We start from the raw sequence: 19,788 nt of genomic DNA, 5'->3' as shown, positions 1-19,788 counted from the left end.
ATAAACAGGGGTTCATCAAGACTCCGTAGTAACGTGGGAGGGACCTCTTCCAGCAAAAATATTGCCACAAAATTCTGAACAGTGGTGATTTCAGAGTAGCTGGAGGTTGGCAGGTGACCTCCTGGGCTGTTGTTTTTCACACAGTGCAACACAACCCAACCACTTCCACGGGTGTATTTTTTTAACAGTTTTGTTTGCATCAAGTGTTTGTGGTCGTGTGGCCTGTGTTCTGTGTTCTGTGCTGATTAAGGCTGTAGGAGGATCTATCCCTGTCATCTTATCTTCCAGAGGCTTTGGGATTCACTTGGAGCTGTGAGTTAGGGCGGGGTTTTCCTTCAGTTATTTTATGCCAAATCTATCACCTCAATATTTATTGTTCCAGCTCTGGGCAGTGGAGTTAACCTGAATGAAAGGGTTATACACTCTTGAGTATCCTCTCAGTGCTTCCTACAACTTTTGGGGCCTGATAAACTGAGTACCTTAGTCCAACAGTATTTATCTCCTTCTTAAAGCAGGATAAATCTACCAGAAAAACCAGCAGAAACTCAGCTAGAGCAAAAAATCCTTCCCTTTAGGTTTTCTGTTCACTGATTTAGGACGGGGCAGCCACATTGCAACGTGTTTTCCTCCTAAATAAATTCCATACGTGTGATTTATACACACATACACACACAGAGTGAAGGTCATTATCCAAAGTTGCAAAATCAAATTACCTATGGTAATGCTCATTTGAAGATATAATGTTAAGTAGTCTTACTGCTAAAAAGAGAGGGAAAAATGTCTAAAATGGACTGGTGCAATTTTGTCAGATTATCATAAACTCCCAAACCTAAGCTACAAGAATAGCTGATCCTGACAGATGCTTGCTGTTGGAGTGCCCACATAGGGAGAAGTCTGATTATGTATCTGGTGGGAGGCATAAAGACAGAAGAAAGTTGATTTGCTTTATCCTGTCAATCTAATGATTCACTTTTCAGGTCACACTTTATCTACACACAATGTTTATTTAGACAATGAAACCATCAGTGCCATTGATAGAATCTAACACGCCAGCAGAGATGTTTTTCTCTCCCACTATTTTCTTTTGGTGCTGGAGTGTGTATTCCTGCCACAAAAGTCTTTTTATGGAAAAAAATATTTTGTTATAAGCACTATCATCGTGTGTTGTAATTATTATTTTGTTTTACCCTGCCCACACAGAAAACTGTTTGCATTATATTCCATTGAAAGATACATTTTAAGTTATCTCTGGTAGTCATGAATTATGTAAATTGACAAGAACTATTATGGAGGCAGGTAGACAAAGAAACAGAAAGTTAAGTGGTTTCCTTTCTCTTTATGGCAGAGTGACATTTACCTGTAAGTGCATTTGATTTTAACACAATAGGATGAGTCTGTGCTGGGCTGGATTAGGATTGAGGCATGTGGAGGAGTTCAGATAAAGAGTGGGCACAGAGAAATGCCCTCACCAGACCTCTCTAGGGAGGGGACTTCAGCAGCAATAGCATGTCAGAATGTCTTTTTTTTTTTCAGTCCTTGCATCCAGCTGACAAAATCTTTCCTTGTTTCTGTATCTGTAATTCCAAGAGATCTCTCCGTGCTTCCCACAGCTGTCTAACAGCCTAATACTTTGTGCTTGTCACATCACTTTCCAAAAAAAGGGTCAATGTCACTCTGCCACCCTGACAGACAGAAAAACCAAGGCAAAGAGAAACTCTGGGTGAACGGGGGTCACTTGGAGACCCAGGACCAGCTTTCCTGGTGTGTGTACTCACAGCCCAGACTGGTACTGCCTCTCACATTCCAGCTACAAATTTCACCAGTTCCCCTTTTCCTCAGACTCACCAGAACTGCACTAGTTGGGTTCAGCTCTCCTGCAGTTACACTGCATTTAAATCAGAAATAATTTCAATGGGTTGGATTCTCACTTTTGTAAACAAGAGTGTTCCCTCTGAAACTAGTAGAGTTCATTTTTAGGTCTGAGACGGTGTAACTGCTCTCATGTCATAAACACCCCACTAGATATAAAATACTTTGTTTCTCCAGTGTGGCACATTCACTAACCTCCCTGATCCAGCTTTTCCCTGCAGTGTAACTTCCCCTGTCTGCAAGGTCACCCTGGGGGAGAGGGACAAAAGCCACTTAACCCTTGTCTCCAGTAAAAAAAACCAACCCAACAAAAGCAAACAAAAAGCCAAGTAGGTGTTGCACTGTGATCAAGATACTCCCTTCCCCAGGGGAGTCACAGGTCTGCAAGTGGACAGCTAAAATCCTTTGGGAGAGCTAACATCCTTTGGGAGAGTTAGCATCCTTTGGGAGAGATAACATCCTTTGGGAGAGATAAAATCCCTTTGTTTCTACAGTGCCTTGGGTACCATGGCTTAAACTGCCCATATTCCTCGTAGGAAACCTTCAGACAACATTGTCCAGGCTGCCTCTCAGAGCTTTTCTACTTTTCTGCTCTCTGCTTTAAGTTCCTCTGCAGGGGAAGGACGGGCTCTGGCTGATCACAAATGTGACCTGTCCCACTGAGTTATTGTTGCCTGCTGTGGGGGATGAGCTTTTGCAGTCCTCTGGTTCCTGGTGACGTAGTCCTGGTGCACACACACCCCACACTTGTGTCTTGGGGCTTCAAATGCCTTTATCTATGTCATGCATTGGTTTTTACAGTTTGCTATGAATCACTGATGCCTGCTGGGAACACATACCCGCTTCTGGTTATTTTTATTACAATGTTATAATGGGCACAAGGACACTTAAAAGTGGAACAACTGAGCATCTCTTGGTAGCCAGTGCTGTGCAACTCTCCTGGGATGCCTGAGAACACCAAGATGTGATGCTGAAATGTGTTGCTGTAGTGAAAAGAAATTATTTCCAACATAGTCTGTGTCCTGTGTAGTAGCTCTGCTCATGTGAATGATAGCAGAGTAGCTAAAGCCCTATATCAAGTCTTGGGATATGTGATCAGAGCCCTGGATATGCTGCAGGTTTCCTAAATGAGGGTGGATCAGCCATTTAGGCATTCCAGTTATATTCAACTGTAAGGCAGCTGCTCTTTGTTACCTGACTCTGTGTGGACACCCTGGGATGTCCAGGAAATAGGCTGGAGAGTTTGTTGGCTCCCTTCTACCCAGCATCTTCTGGAAAATCAGTGGGCAGAGACACAAGATTCATGTCAGGATCTCCTTCTGACAAGAAACTGAGACATAGCCTGGAAAAGCACGTGGACAGAAGGTGAAGAAAAAGGGATTAATGGCATGCTGAGGTATTATCCCACACTGATGCTGCATGGTGATGCCAGGCTGAATACATTAAAGTCTGTAAGGAATCCAGATCTATGGAAAAAGGGAACTTATGCAGACCAAGCTTGTTAATAACTACTTGCCAAAGCTGTGAAGGTTTTAGCTTTGAAGGTCATAGTATTTGAAGGACAAATATTTCTGTTCCCAGAGAGAGAAACATGGAACAAAGAAACTCACCTGAGACCTGCTGGGCACTGGGCCCCTTTGGTTTGAGTGTTTAGTGTTCAGTGACTCCTGAAATGTTTGTTATGGATGGGGAGCGTGTTAGAAAAACATCAGGATACTCAGGGAAAACAGTGAAGGGAATGGTTGAAACAAACAATACTTGATATAAAATACCAATAATATCTGCAGTTCCATTAACTCTGGAGGTCTCAGAATGGCCTTCTTTGTCACCTCCAGTTTAGAAGAAGGTCAGACACAAGGGAGGAACTGATTTGCTCAAGGCACACAGCCAGCAAATGGTAGAATTGGGACTAGAAACCAAATCTTTTTACTCTTAGCAGGAAGTGAACAGGTAGGTTTGCTGTAGTTTAGAAAGACGTGGCTACAAGAGGCCCTGAACTAGCAGAGCTCAATTTTCTAACCCCACTGCATGGCTTTGGCCAGCTCCCTGGATTCTGCTTTGTGCTTTAATTCTCCTGTGCCACTGCACACAAAGTAAGTCACTTTTACAGGAAGATGTTATGCCCAAACTCTGCCTTTGGGTACAGAAGGAAATGGCAGAGAAGAGAAGCCACTGCATCCAGCTGATTGGGAGAGTGGCCATGTGCCAGACATCATCTTTTGTGGTAATAACTCCTTTCCAATGGCAGCCTGAGCTATTTGCCTGTCATGATTTGTCTTTTTGTGCTTGGGGAATGCTGGCTGACCTTTGTCTTTGATGTTGCTGGGCCCTTTCCTTGCAATAGGGCAGTTCAGGAGGCCATGACCACATCTGCTTTGGCTGGTTCTGTTATCAATTAATTTGTCCTGCCACATCAAAGAACAGAGATAAAGCTGTAGCATTTCCTTACCACAGATTTTTATCTTCACTCCCCAGTTCACCTCACAACACACGCACCTTCCACCTCCACAGCAAGCAGAGAGAGAGAGACAGACAGAGAAAGAAGCAGAAATGACATCCTAATAACCTCCCTCGAGCGCTGATGGCACCTGGGTCTCTGTGTGCTGAGCCTTACACCCACTTCCAATCTGGCCTGGCCACAGCCAGCCAGTTGCTTACTCCCCCAACAAGTTATTTGTTTTTCTCTCTAGACAAATCAGTGATGTTAGAATGACAAATAGCAGTTATAGCTTTGCACTTAGCTGAGTATAATTTCAGGCCATCAGTACCATCTGTCTCCCTTCTTGGGCTGCAGCTCCATTAAGCGACAGCCAGAGATCCTCAAGGACAAAGAGCCCAACTCACACGGACAGATATTTTAGGGGTCACAATTTGTGACTCTTTGCCCTTTGAGGTTCATTCCAATGAGGCTGGGAAATAAAACCTGATCCAAATTAAAACTTTCCCTGCTCTGCCATGCTGAGCCTTTACTGTCCTTGTTCAGGAGTTCTGCACTGAGACTGGTACTAACCACCATGCAAATTTATCCAAAGGCTTGCTGAGGTGATGCTGTTTGTCTTGGCTGTGAGACAACATTCAGGCTTATTTCTAGGAAATTTCGTGTTCATTTACTACAAGTCATAGTCTGTCTTTCTTTCTTTCTTTCTTTCTTTTTCTTTCTTTCTTTCTTTCTTTCTTTCTTTCTTTCTTTCTTCCTTTCTTTCTCTATCTTCCTTTCTCCTTTCTTTCTCTCTTCCTTTCTCTCTTTCTCTCTCTTCCTTTCTCTCTTTCTCTCTCTTTCTCTCTCTCTTTTTCCCTCTTTCTTTCTCTCTCTCCTTTCTTATATTTTCTGAGGTCTAATTTGATCACATCACAAAACACAGGGGAAAAGCAGTTTTGGAACCATTTTGCATGTGCCATGAAAATGCCCCTTCTTCCACAGCGTGGCTGTGGATGCCCTTCTCTCTCATTGACTAAAGACCCTGTGTACCTTGCAGGATCACTTGCACTCAAAAACCTGTCCTTTCAAATTTGTTTAGGTAAAGTGCAGAATGCAGATGATTCCCAGAATAACTCCTCTGGCTTCATTTGGAACGACAGCAAAAACAAATCTGGACTTAGCTTCTCATCTCAATGGAAGGGCATAGAGGAGCAGTGAGAATCTGTCATTGTTCGTAAAGGACAATGTTACATGAGAGAGAGAGAGAGCACAGGAGAGGGGCAGAGAAAGAGCCTTTTCCTCTCTGCTAAATAAGGGCCACGTTGAGGTGTGTGAGGACAGCGGGGGTCAGCGAGTGCTGGAACTGACTCTGAACTTCTGGCAGAACAATCTCCTGGAACTAAACCCAAGAATACCTTTATGTTCAGCAACCTGCAGGGAGATGTTCCACAGCCAGCTTTCTCCACAAGAGCCAGGTTACAGTGTCTGTACGTGACAGCAACTGAAGCAAAAGCTTTTGTCTTTTAAAACAGAGTAGCTCACAGGCAGCACAGTGGACTCGAGCCTGATATTTAATATCAGACGCCGAGCAAGAATCCATTTGTAACAGAGGAGCCATAAACCATGAGATTATTTGCCACATAACAGGGAGATGGTGGGTGCAGATGTTCAAACACCATGTCTAATTAGAACAGGAACAGATATGTTACAGGAATTAGAATTCCTCCAGTAAGGGTCTAGCTCTGCACACTGGTCTGTTTAAACTACCAGATACTTTGTGTGTCTGAGCCACTTTTCAGCCATGAACCCAAGTGTTTGGCAGACACTCCTGCAGCCTCAGTGCTTCCCTGTCTTAGGAAGGGAGTAAAGACTATGGTCCTCATTTGTCAGAGGGGTGGTTTCACTGAACTTCCACTTGCCTGCACACACAGTCAGTGTCAGGACTAGAAATAAAGTCCAGGAGTCCTGGTTCTCAGTCCTCTCCCATCAGCCATGTTCTCCTGAGCTTGCTTTACCTGCATATCAGGGATTTTGTAGGCAACTACAGAGACAGAGAACAGATTGCCCCCAAATGGGGTCCTTAATCACTCAACTTTTATCACTGGGAGACAGTAGCTTCCCTCCCTACCTCCTTGAAAAGCTTTTAAAATAAACACAGGTACATTAGAACAACAGTCCTTCAAAAAGGGTCCCTTCCTCCCCCTTACCTTCCTTGCTCTCCTGTCATTAAGCAGAGCAAAGCCATCCTTACATGTGACATTTGGACAGATTGACTTAAGCTATTTACTTTAGGCTTTTTTCCCCCTCCCATTCAGGATCACTTTCATTCATTTTTCAAGTGTCTCAAAATTTCTTTTGCTAAATCCATAGATCAGGTGATTCAGAATGAAGCAATGCCATTCTGATAAAAGCACAACCCTGAAGCTTCCCTACTCCTCCCATAGTCCCTTTCTGCTTACTCTTTAATTCTCTAATTAACTCACTAATTCTGCTGACAAAAGGAAAAATACACCAGCAGTGGCAAAGGAAATCTCACCTTTAAATGCCAATTTTCTTTTCTTCCCACAGAGCCTACCTTGCTGGTTAAACTGTTGAGTAATTGTATTCTGGGCTCAGAGTCAGTGGGTCAGATTCTGCTCTGAATTACATCAATAAAAACAACCACTCCAGGGCAACCTTTCATAAATATGCCTGCTTTTAGACCAGTGTGCTCTCCTGCTTGAGGATGCCTTCCTAAACCAAATCCTAACCCAGAATTACCACATTAATGTCAGTGGGACTGACGGGTGACAGAGTTCAGACTCTGAACTCCATCACAAGGCTTTTCTCTCTCTCCCAGCAGCAGAAAAGCAACGAGCAGTTTTAACACAACCCTCCTGACTCACATTCTCTGCTCAGCAGAAGTCCAGGAGCTTTGCTGGGTAGATTGAAGGTGCAGTGGCATAGATACGTGTCTGAAGTGAGGATGTGCCATGCTGTGGATCCTGTTGGGGCAAGGGCTGAACAAAGATCTGCATAATACCCTCTTATCATGAGCTTTGCCAAGCCACTCTCACTATCAGACACTTTTTTTCCCTCTTATTGTTCATCTTTCTTGCTTGATGGCAACTGGAAGGTTTTGGATATTTCCTCTAGTTCTGTATTAACTCCTCCTGAGGAAAATGTGGTGTAAGTCACCTCTTTTGAGAACACACAAAAGGAGGGGCAGAGGGAAAGAATTAGGGATGCAGGATCTGTTGAGTGACACCAAGTGATGTCCATGGTACAGAATGGTCACATTGTTGGGTAACTGGAACTGCAGTTTGTGGTCCTCTTGAGACAGTAGCTCACTGTAAAGTTAAGTCTTTCTCTGTGCATACAGAGTTTGAACTAGGGGAAATGCTCAAAATATATAAACAGGAACTAGTCTTGCAAAGAAGATAAGCTTTGGAGTGAGGGGGCTGTCTCTTCCAGTGTGTATTTAGTGTCTACTGCAGTGGGGGCTAATGTCATGTTGGGATGCTGGGCCTCCCTCAGTGTGTGTACTGCTGTAATACACAGAACTACTTCCTTCCATTCACTGCCTTTTTGTGGCATTGTTTTGTGTGATTGACTCCCTTTTTCATCCAGAGGCCAAAGAGTGATTATTGGAGATTGCCAGCTCCAGACCTGAATTGTTTTATTCAGGAAGTTAATTAAAATCAACCCACCTCTTTAGAAAACCTTCTCGAATACAGTCTGGATGCTCCTTTCATCTCAGTGTTACTACTTCTTTTTTTTTTTTTTTTTAATCAGAGCTCCTTAAATCATGGAAATAACTTGGCAAAGGAGCTGTATTACAAGAAAAATCAGTTAGGAACGTAGGTAAAGGCACATAATAGGTCTTTAGAGGAGAGGAATGAATTTAATTGAGTGAAAGCTCAGAAAACCCAAAAGTAAACTCAGGGTCATCAGCATGCTTCTTTCACTTATCCCTCAGTTGCACTTCATAGATCCAGGCTTCCTTTTGCTCTGCTGTTATCACACTTTCCTTTTGCTGTGATTTATTAACTGTGGAACTGTCAAATTATGAAACTGAGGTTCTAGAAATACTTATTAATGTTTGAGAAATTCATTTCACACTTGAATACTTTTTCTAACACTTACTAATGTCCCTCATTTTGGTCATGTGGGTCTACAGGGCAAGAAAACAAGGTATCTTATTATATATTTAGCATGTGGAGATGAAGGATGAAAAAAATGTCTTTTAAAACCCCCTCAAACATTGCAGCAACCCTATGCCTTTGGTCCTTGTGCTGCTGGATGTGGTGACTGTGTGTGTGTGTGCATAAGCAGGGCAATGTCTGTACATTCAGTGACACCATTCCAGCTCCCTTTCAGTCACTATTAAGAAAGCACTTCTAATCCCCTCTGAGAAGCTCGAACATAAAATTCCTTTCATGCCAGTTTTGTCTTCCTCAGTTTGGCAAACACAGACCTTCCCCCTGTGATTCCAATGGAACTTGTAATTCAAAAGGCATTTCTGTTTATTATTACCCTGTTAGTGCACAGGAATCATCAGGGATGCCAGGACTGCTCAGGCAACAAGGTTACTCTCTGAGCCCTCTGTTGCAGTTTTGTAGTGCAAACAAAAATACAGCAGGCCAGAGATAAATGATGATTACTTTACTCACTATTTAATCAGAATAATGAACCTAAAATAATTATTGAATAATTACTTGCCTCGAGATCCTTGGGAGCAAGTTTGCCACATTTATTCCCCACACAAAGTTTTCTGATGGGAATTCGTTTAAAAAGTAGAAAGGAAGACCACCAAAAATGTCAAAGTTTATGAATTTGCTCTCGCAGGACTGGAACGTTTCTACTTCTTGACACTCAGTTTTGAAACGTGTTACGTTACACCAGTATCAAATTCAACAGTTCTAAACCGGTATAGTCTTACTCAAAAGGAGGTTTTCCTTCAAAATATAATTTTGCACAGGATACTGAGCTCTGTGTTTCCATCAGCATTAATGAAGTCAAGTTTAGTGTTTAACCTGATCTGCTCAAAGCAGTCCTGTTCCCCTGCGTGCTCAGAGAGCCATCATCTGATAGGAAATGGCCGCAATACCTCCAGCTTTCCTAAAACACTGACGGTTTCAACCGTTTCTTAAGAAATACTCACTGGGGACTGCAGATGCTTCTGCTTTAAAACACAACCATCTTCTTCAGCTTCAATGGGTGACTCCTTTCAGCTAAAGCAGTGACACCTCTGGTGTAACACTGAAGTCACCCAAAGGAAGGAGTGACCACCAGATGTTTTTCCTTGACATCCCTCAGCACAGTGCTCTCCTCCCTCTGCTCCCTCGCTGGTACCATCCCTGATTTTGAAAGGACCATAACATCTTTCCTTCAGGCAAGTATTTCATGCCAGCACTGGGAACATTGTTTTTTTTTCAAAGGAAACGCCAGGAACCATTTCTAGTTTTTCACATTTGGTAAACTACTCCTCATGAAAACTGAGTGCAGCAGAGGTGCCTTCTCCAATGCACAGGTGTCCACTGCACGCTCAAAACACCAGAAGGGGAAAAAAGAAACCCCTTTGGCACAAGAAACATGGAAGACATCATTTATTTTTCTTACCTACAATGAGAGGTCTGAATTCTGGTCTTGTTTAATCCAGCACAGAAGCCAGTGATGGGATGGGCTGGAGTGTTTGCTCTGCTGTCTCTTCTGTTTAAGCTGAGGACAAGACAAAACGTTCATACAACAGTGAATCCTCCCTGGGGCCCAGCCCCGATCACAGCTCTGCCCCACGGACCTGGATGCCCCTCAGTGCCCGTGTTTTCCAACCTGCCAATGTATAAGTGCTTAATTTTAGTATGTAGGAAAATGCTCACGTGTGACTGCAACCCCCCTAAATTCTGTACACACAAATTCAGCAGATTGTTTGGATTGTTTGAAAGTTTGTCTTTGAACATCTCCTCTGTTGCTCTTTCTTTGCTACTGCCCTTCAACTTTTGTGTCTGTAGACCTGAAGTGCCATGTGGAAGAGCCCCTTTTACATCAGCTGAAACTACTATTTCTTCCTTAAACTGTACACATGGGTCACTATTCACTCTGGAAATTGCTCTGCCCTTGATAAATGCAACTTAATTTTTGTGTGAAACAAATGTCGAAATATCTCCGTGAACAGTTTTAAACTTGACAGGTCAGTTCTATAAATCATTTATTTGTTTTAATGTTACTTAGCATCCCTGAATCTAAAAGCATTTCGTACAGATGTTTCCCTGACCATTTCAGTAATGATATAGCTCATTGTTAATGCTTCCATTTCACAGAGGCACAAACTGAAATGCAGGTATCTGAGAAGTGCTATTGTTTTTGGGAGGGTTCAGCACTGGCTTCTGATTTCTAGGACTCACTTTGCTGAGGGCTCAGCTCTTCTAAAAAAAACTGTCTACAAGGGTCAGAAAGAAACTATTAAATTGCCTGACACCTATTAATCTACTCCTCTTTTAGGTCCGTAGCTGTGAACTGAGCTCATTGAAATAAAATCTCTCATACTTGTGAGATCATGTATTAGAAAATCAGTCCTGGTGTGCCCAAAAAGTTGGCCCCACATTACATTATTTCCTTACACAAATAGTAATAAAATACTTCTTTTTTTTTTTTTTTTTTCCCCCAGAAGATATTTTATTTTAGGGAAATGCAACAGGAAAGAACAAAAGCAAAATTCCCATTTGTGAAAGCACAGCATGTGCAACTTCACTGTAACAGGCAGCAAAAGGTCTAAGAGCAGAAAAAGGACTACTGAGACCTGCACACAGAATTTCTTATAAATTAGCTCAGAAAACCAAAGGTAGAGCACTGTGTGCTAAGGGAGGCTCGGATCATAAAATATTTTTAAAGTCCTTTAGCAATATTAAAATTCTGCTCAGCAACAACTATTGTAATGCAATTTTTCCCTCTCCTCGCTCAAGAATCAATTGTGCAGCCATTCTCTTTGTTAAAAAGATTCAAAACTCTAAAAAAAAAAAAAAAAATGGATTTAGTTGAGTTCTCACCCTGGAAAAATGAGTGAAAGTGCTTAATCCATCGGTGTTGGTGCACAAAGTGCATTTGTTGTGCTGCTGGATGTAACACGAGCTGAACCAGGGCAGGAGAGCGAAAGCTTTGCAGCCCCTGATGGATTTCAGATTTATTAGACACTGGAATGTTTTTTTTCCCCCCTTGTCTATAAGAACATGGTGTGTAAGATGATAAAGGGCAGGAATAAAGGGAGCAGACATTGTAGCCCTTAAAATTAAAACAACTGTTTCTAGATTTTCCAAGTGTCAGTGTATGAAAAACCAGCCTAAATAGAAGTGTTGCATTATTCAGTGTGCTTTCCTCCTGGAAAGAAAAACATTTTGCAGCCACTGACAAAGCTATGGACATGTGACTAATACTACTTTTATTTTCCTATATGGAGAAAAAACCCATCACAAAGCCTAAATGGAATATTTATGCTGTAAGATAATACACTCATACCTGTAAATTATGAGTGCAAGCTGTAATAATTCATCTTTAGTTTCATTACTCATGCACTATGGAGCTTTCAAGATTAGGGATAGATTTGTTATGCCACTACACTCCAGTATATGTTTTCCCTTTCTTAACCCTCTCCCTCTTCTCTGGCTCACACATCCTGTACAGTAGGAGCAAATTTCTTTGCACCAACACATACAGGCTGTATAAGCTGCACAGAACTGGCATCATTTTCAAAGGACATATTAATGATCCATTTTATGATGTTAACCAGGCTGAAAAAAAAATTAGCTCAGCGTATAGGGATATGATTTCAAATAAATTTGGGAGGAAAGTTTCCTATTCTGAGAAGAGCTCCAAGATGTAACATTAATAAAAAGCTCTTGTAGTCTAATGTTACAGGGTAGTTCTCTTGAGCTTCCAGGATGGGAACCACAGTGGTCTGCTTGTGGCAGCAGTAGTTTTGTTCCAGTGTCTATATGCTGCTTTGTGAAAGGGAATAGCAAAAATCTGGAATGAATTGCTTCAATGATTAGATTTCCCATGAAAATATAAACAACACAACTATTCACTGAAAGAGAACTTATGTTTAATATATAAGCAGAGGAATAAACAAGCTCTGTTCTTCTATTTTTGACTCTGTCTGTATTTTAAGTGTCTGAAAGCAAAGACAAGGCCAAGGAGACAGTTTGGGCCAGTGTTCTGAGCACTCCAGGCTCTGCTGGGGTCTGCTATTGAGGTATTGTGTAATCTTGGGTGAGTCATTTAAATTCTTTATGCTCTGATTTCACCACTCTGTAAAATAGGTGTAATCCTCCCCCATTTACCTCAGACAGCAAAAATATCTATAAAACATCTTAGATGACACGTTATGTTCAGGCAAATTTTCCTTCAGTAAAAAATTCTCCGTGTGAGCTGTATTTGTCCACAGATCTTTTTGTCCTGCAAATCTCTGCCCACAGACACACACACACACAGAGTCGTGTCAGTGCTGTCTGAAAAATGAGATGAACATGCCTTTACCATGAAATCAAAACCATCATTCTGCTCCTATAACTGCAGAAATTGCACTAACTATCAAACTTTTAAGTCTTTTCAAAGACCAAATCTTGCTTGTCCTAATCAAGTGAGAAGTCCCAGTAAGAATCAATAGGATACTTCAAACCATTAAAGAAAGCAGGATCTGGCCTCTTGTAGAGCATTGAGGTAAAACAGACACAGTGCTGCAGTTTGCATTGGACAGCTCTCAATTAGAATGTCAAGATTTATGGTGTATTTTATCCGGTTTTCATTCTCTGCTGTTCAGTTTAACTTTTGACCTACGGTTATTGGCAGAAGAGGGCTTGTCCCAGAGGGCCATTAGCCCCTTCCAAAGAGGCATTCTAAGAAGTGCCAAAAAAGAGGGTGGGAAACAGGTCTCTTTGTAACAGGACCCCTCCTCCTTCTCTGAAATGCTCACACAATCGATGTGATAGCCAGGGTACAAGAAAACAGGAGATTTTTCTGCACTAAGTATTTCAGGTCTTGCATTATTCCTCTTCTGTCCTGCCCTGACAAGAGATTGGATGGAAGCAAATCTTGTAGAAAGGGTCAACACCAGTTGTGCCCAAAAATCTGCATGGACTCAGAGTAAAAGAAAATGGAGGTATAAATACAGAGCACCTGTACTGAGACCTTAATAAGAGGCAGAGTAAGGTATGGCATCCAGGTGTTCTCCAGAGGATTGGAGTTCATAGAGCTCCCAGCCAATATGGCACACAACATCCTTACAATATATGGTAGAAGAGTTGCTGATACATCCTTGAATTTGATTTAAAAAATGCTTGGAAATAAATAGATTTATCCAGGTGTGATAGCCCTGCCCAGTGCATTCCCTACAAAAAAAGGAGAGGATGGCTGTGCTGAAAGGGAGCCTGCTGGCATGCAACTGGCACGATTTCTCAAGGCAAAACCCTTAGACTGATGAAAATATCAAACAGGATCAGTGATCTTGTGCTGGTGGCACAGATTAAGGGTAGCGCTGTAAATGTGGAGGCCCGGAGTATTCCAGGGGAAGACCTGTATGATCCTGGCCGTTACAGCATTAGGAAAAGAATGAAATGCAATAGGATGAGAAGCCAGGCTGTGCAGTCTGAGATTAATAAGAGCGACGCTCCGTGGTGAGCAAGACGCTCCTCAGATGGAGACGTCCTCACAGCATCGAGGTTCTCCAAGGGCCTTCCCACGGACACGGGGGGGGGGGACAAAAATAACCCAGCTCGCTTTAGGATAGCGCCCTTCATTTGCAAAAGGGATTATATAACTTGCTTGCCTCTAACAACAGAGGACTAGTTTGATGAACCAGAAGGCCCCTTCCAGTCCTATTGTTCCTGTTATTCCCAAAGTTAAATTAACACCAACCTTGCCTGGAAACGTCGTTCCTGCACCTGTGGAGAGGGAGTTTGCCCTGGAGCTCCCACGATGAGATGTCTCTGTAAATGGGAATTGAAAACTCTGTAAATGGGAATAGAAGAGATGCCAGGTCTGTAATTTAAAAAAAAAAAAAAAATAATAGATCTAAATCCTCCTGATTTGGGGGGCAGAAAGGCTCATAAGGACACAGTGTGCTACAGGAGACCGGCCTTAAATTCCCCTCAGGAGCAGCTCACGGCCTGTGGCACAGCATCTGCCCCCTCAGAGGGCACCCACTGTCCTCTGCCACCCTGAAGCAATTGGGGCAGAAACACTCAGCTCGGGAAAGTGACTTTTCTGTAGACAGGCTCCCACCTCTTTCCCTCAGGTCTTCCTTCTCACAGCCGTCCCTGCCTGTCAGGACGACAGGGCCTCCATACCCTACAGACTTGGCCTCGCACAAATCCTGGGCCTGGGAGCAATCTCTCCCCCTGTATCATACATATATATGTGTTTTAATATGGAATATGTGACAGGAGGTGAAATTCAGCTGTGCAGGGCTGCCGGTAGGTTGTGAGGGGCAGGGCAGGGCCCCTGACTGGTTCCACCGCCATGTTGGCTGCTGAGGGGAGTGGGCCTTGCCCCGGCAGGTGCTGTGAGGGCACCTCTGCCCCCTCAGGGCAACAAAGCTGGTTAAAGTGATACCAAAGTGGGATAACACAGCCCAGGGTCTGTGGAGTGATGGCGCTGCCTCTGGATCTCTCTTCAGGATACAAATTTAGGTGTAAAGATGCTCAAATCGAGTAACAAAATGGAGGCAAAGCTGTGGCAGTGACTGCCTGAAAGCGGGCGGAGCCATCAGAGCACACAGCCCAGAGCAAAGGAGGGTAAGTGAATTAACAGCTATTTAAAACGTGTGAGAATAGAAATTGCCCCTCCCTGACTCCCCAACCCTGTGGAGCGGAGGAGAGGAACAGGCCCTCGGTCTGGCAGGGTGAACACCAGCACCTCACATTTAGCGAGCGTCCCTTGTGCTGCCCTGTCACTCTCACTGCTGCTCCTGACGGTGGGACTGCACGGTGGAGATGGTGTTTTAGCATATGTGACATCTTTTCCTGGAAGACTATGATTAGAGAACCTTTAGAAACAGTCAGGGAACCTTTGGAAATTACTGCAGCTGGCATCTGGGTTTCAGGGCAGCGCGGGGACAGGTTCAAGCTGCAGGGCAGGAGGCAGGAGCAGGATAGGGATGGCATGGATGTACCTACCCCTCCACCTTCTGTCACCTCCACAGCAGCAGCAGTAGCAATTTGGAAGGGGGCTGCAGCAAAGACACAGGTGTCTGCCAGGTGACATGTCCCTGGAAGGGAGCTGTGCAGGGAATAAGCCAAGGACACTTTCCTCCTGGGAGGAGCTGACCCAGCCACCAGAAGGTGCCAGCCCCCAGCTTTCTGTTCCAATTCCCAGCGTGGTTTAGCAGTGCAACAATTTGCTCACAAGACACAGAGCGGAGCCCACCTACTCATTCCTCTGCGCAGCCACGAGACGATAATGACTCTCAGTCAATGGCGTGGCTTTGAACAGATGCCTGGAGGTGAAAGGATCTGTATTCCATTACTAGCCCCTTCGACTAGCCAGGGTCCCCCAGGTTAAATATTTTTAGCAACAGCTTGTTTACATGTCAAACTTGTCAATGAGCTTCTGGGGCACTGCTGCCACAAAGCTGTGTTGGTGGCAGCCCGTAAGCTTTCTCTATGCACGGAGCTAATGCCTTCTAAAGGGCTTGTCAGATATATTCTTCCCACTGTGTCACAAGAGCAAGACTAATTTCAAAGAAATGCTCTTTATTTCTACTTAAAACTGCTAAGGAAAATATCCAGCACTGTCTTTTTTCTTGTCATCTGTTCGACAAGTGTCTCATAAAACAAATTGAGAGGTTTAAATCTCCGAGACAAAAATCAATAAGAGGATAAGTAAAGAATAGGAGGAAGTCAGCAGGCTGAGATTTATTTCATTGGAAATGTTTTTTCAGTGGATTTACTAATAAATCTAAAGTGGCTGGTGCAGCTGCCTTTGATATGCAGTATCCCCTTTACTTAGATGGAAGCTGCACATGAAAAGGAGCTTTGAATACTGATTTTTACAAGGGTGTAAATCAGCAAAGCCCCACACGTTACATATACCACCAGCATCTGGTTCAGGTAGAAGTTAAGAAAAAGGATTTGTTTGTGTGCCAGAGTTTTCCTCTGTAGTTTTGCCATTTTTTGTTTAATATATTGCAGTAGTTGTGATCAGGGCCTTGCTGTGCTGGACACTGAACAATCTGATGTAATAAAATAATTTCTGTCCCAAACAGTTTATAGAGCTTCAAGGGTAAGAAACTCCATTGAAATAACAAACATGGGCTGATCAGCAGTGAAATCACAGGGAATGATGTTTGTGATGGTGGAACAAAGCTGTGGCATCTCTTGAAAATCTGCTCCAATGAGCACTTCCCTTGTGGTGAGGTGAAACTGGGAAAAATTTAAATTAAATGGATGATTTGAAACAGATTTACAGATAAAGAAAACGAAATAAACTCCTGAAACAGTCAGGAGAAGGTCGGCATGGGCTGACTACCAGTCATTTTTAGGTTGATCCCACAGCTGGCCTTTGTTCCAGGAAGAAGGGATGTTCTCCTGAGCGACAACAATAGTGGCTATTACTGAAATGGATGCACTTTGATGTGGGCATGCAGCAATGGCAAAGGACTGCACCCCAGTCCAGAATGCCCTCCCTGCTGCACATGCCCCCAGACTGTGAGCTTTTCCAAAGGCCCCGTGGATGAAGAGGAAGCTATAATGAGCTCCTTGTTGAGTAATAGGAGTGGTTTGCTCCAGTTGGCACACATGACAGATGGCTGTGGGTAGGGAGCGAGTGGCTGGGGTCTGTGGATGTACATATGTGCTAGGAGGGGTTCCAGGATGGTTCCGTGGCTCACTATTCTATTTCCAATTAAACAAATAGTCCTGGATGCTTTTACAATGTCAGATGGGAAATCAGCCAGAAACCAGCTGATATCTTATTGTTCCTTGTTCTTCAATCGATTCTGCGTCTTTCAAAAGATTTCTCTGCACCAAACATGTATCAGAACATGGTTAAGCTCCGTTGTTCCAGCTCACAAATTTGATGTTAGGAAGAAATGTCGGAAGTGAGAGTAAATCAACAGAAATGGCCATTTTCATCCCCTTGTATGGTTTTTCTCAAGTCAACATGAGAAACATTTCACAGCTAACTGTGAAAACTGGCACCTCATTACCTACTTTATTATTTCTTATGACTTATTAAGGGTTATTATCATTGTTCATTATCCTTTTTGATAGTGCATACCCTGGCTATCCTATCGTGTTATTACTGGGTAGTAGTAGCAGACTCTTACATTTAGGTCACTTAAACAGCTTGTATTTAAAGATTCCTATGGATATTAGTCTGAAGGGTGCAACCAGTACTGTGATTTGAAAATGGAAAGAGGGAAAATGTGGAATGCAAACTGTGTGGTTATGTGCTAAATGACTGTGTCACAGAGCCATACTCACTGTGGGGCTGAACTGAGCTTGCATGATCCACCTGAAGTCTGTAATTTCCATCATTTTCAAGCACCTCACATTGGAATCAAGGTAACCTCACATTAACACAGTGGTTTTTAGTGCAGCCATGTATATATATGTTATACAAACTCACACACATGTATACAAACATTGTGGAAAGTCAGACAACCTTCATAGCAGACAATGCTGCCACTGTTTTCCATAACACACAAAGACACACACTTAAATCTCCGTAATTGAAACAGGGATAATGCATTCCCTGTGTCACAGAGCTTTAAGGATATATTATATGGTGACTTATGGGTTTCACCATAAATTGTTGAATGTCATGAAGTGATGGCCATAATTCATACAACCCTTAACTCTGTACCAGACATTCCAAGAGGGCAGTACAGTTCTGCAACACGGGCAGGTGTGATCCCCATCTCTCTGAGGAAGGTGCAGAGAATTGACAAAATCCATATTGTGAATCAGCAGTACAGCTAAAAATAGAACCCAAGCTTTGAGTATCGGCTTTTGCCAAAACCTGCCCAGCAGGGTGGCATGACAAGGACTGCCCAGACCTTAGTTTGACTTCCAAGTCAAGAGCGGGACCCTTCACGTTCTGGCAGTAAAGCAGTACCACAGAATCACAGGATCACAGAATGTGCTGAGTTGGAAGGGGCCCACAAGGATCATGGAGTCCAACCCTTATGCAAGAACACCTCTGCTTTTCAGATTCCCTGGAATCTCTGCAGAGGGAGAACGTTGCACGCTCTGCTCCCACCTCACCACATCATCTCCACGCCACAACGCCCTGTCTGGCTTTTCACTCAAAATCCACCACCCGTGTCCTGACCCTTTTCCATCTCTCACAAGATCAAAGTCCCAAGAACTTGAAAGACACACAGTGACATGATTTATCCTCAGGGGAGTATGATGGCTTCTGAAATTTCCTTCTCCCCTGGATGCCACACTGTCCCCCTGCCCATAAGATGGAAATACTGATTTTGTCTCTGATCTGGCTTGTGTAAATATATGTGAGAGAATAGCTAATGGCATTGCACAGGGACACAGAGCAAGAAGTTGCAGAGAAGAAGGGGATATTAACTCTTCCACTCTTTTAGATTTCCAGGCTGCAGTGTAATCCTACAAAATTAAACAATATGATCAGGATTTCCCCTTTTCCTCGTGACCTGACTTTTTAAAGCTAGGGCTAAGAACTGCAGCACATTTCTTTTCCCAAAGCAAAACACGATCCTGGATAAAAGTCAGTTTAGTTGAGAGAAAAAAGTAAAACAAAAATAGATCTTTTCCATAAACAAAGCTGCTTTCCATTTTGCTAACATAAACAGGCAGATGCATTAAGAGATCATGCCACCCAAGCCCTGGAAAAAGAAGCAGGAAAATATATTTCTGAGTATTTTCCTGAAGGTGCAAGGATGGCTGAGCCTAAGGCAAACAGAGCAGAGGGACAAGGCTTTATAAACAGGGCAGTTTTACAGTTTCACCTGAGATTCAGAAGAACTATCCTTCCATAGTTAGGTCAAAAGCAGCATCCTCTCCTTCCTAAATGAAATCTCTGCTTATAGTAGGAACCTGTGCACGTGGTATGCCTTCAGTCACCCTAAATTTTCACAGAAATACAGGTTTTTGCAGTAGTCTCTACGACTGTGTAAACAGAATTTCAGGTCTATGGGCATGGATGTGGAAAACTGGATGGGGCAAAAAAAGCCTTTCAGAAATTTAAGTCTCACCTTTGCAGACTGAGAGGCTACAGGGAAGCGCTGTGTGAATGAAACCTCCTCCCCCAAGGGACCAGGGGATAAAACAAGAGAAATAAGAAATGATTGGTGTCCTAATGAAGGGCTGGATTTGCTGACAACCCAGCTGAAGTCAAGCAGCTGGGATGGACCCTGTTCTGTTAAAGCCCACACATCTTTTCTCTCTCACTAGAAACATTCCCTTAGTGGGAAATTGGTCCTTTTATACTGCAAGACCCACATACCGTTTAAGCCATCAAAATAATCTTTCTGTAATTGTCTGGAGATGCCC

At 43.2% G+C, this 19,788-nt stretch overlaps 1 protein-coding gene and 1 long non-coding RNA gene across 5 annotated transcripts in view; one reads left to right on the top strand and one right to left on the bottom strand.

Moving 5' to 3' along the window:
• Window positions 1–14,872, bottom strand: part of LOC113994877 — a 32,745-nt gene extending 17,873 nt beyond the window's left edge. The window contains exons 1-4 of one of the 2 annotated variants that reach the window (XR_003543228.2): window positions 14,543–14,823; window positions 14,177–14,247; window positions 9,890–9,988; window positions 985–3,211 (exon numbers count right to left, since the gene is read on the bottom strand). This is a non-coding gene — a long non-coding RNA (uncharacterized LOC113994877). Of the gene's footprint in view, window positions 1–984; window positions 3,212–9,889; window positions 9,989–14,176; window positions 14,248–14,542 lie in introns of those variants that run through there. The other variant, XR_003543229.2, reaches the window with a different exon arrangement.
• MYL10 (myosin light chain 10) overlaps window positions 14,819–19,788 on the top strand; it is an 88,442-nt gene continuing 83,472 nt past the window's right edge. For all 3 annotated transcript variants that reach the window (XM_039389333.1, XM_039389332.1, XM_039389334.1), the window contains exon 1: window positions 14,819–15,054. The gene's annotated coding sequence lies outside the window, so the exon portion shown is untranslated. The remainder of the gene's footprint in view (window positions 15,055–19,788) is intronic.

The sequence above is a fragment of the Pipra filicauda genome, unplaced genomic scaffold (assembly GCF_003945595.2).
Source record: "Pipra filicauda isolate LSUMZ 115617 unplaced genomic scaffold, ASM394559v2 scaffold71_size5581439_pilon, whole genome shotgun sequence".
NCBI classification, from domain to species: domain Eukaryota; kingdom Metazoa; phylum Chordata; class Aves; order Passeriformes; family Pipridae; genus Pipra; species Pipra filicauda.
The sequence above is the reverse complement of the archived record's forward strand: the minus strand, read 5'-3'. Positions and strand labels throughout refer to the sequence as shown.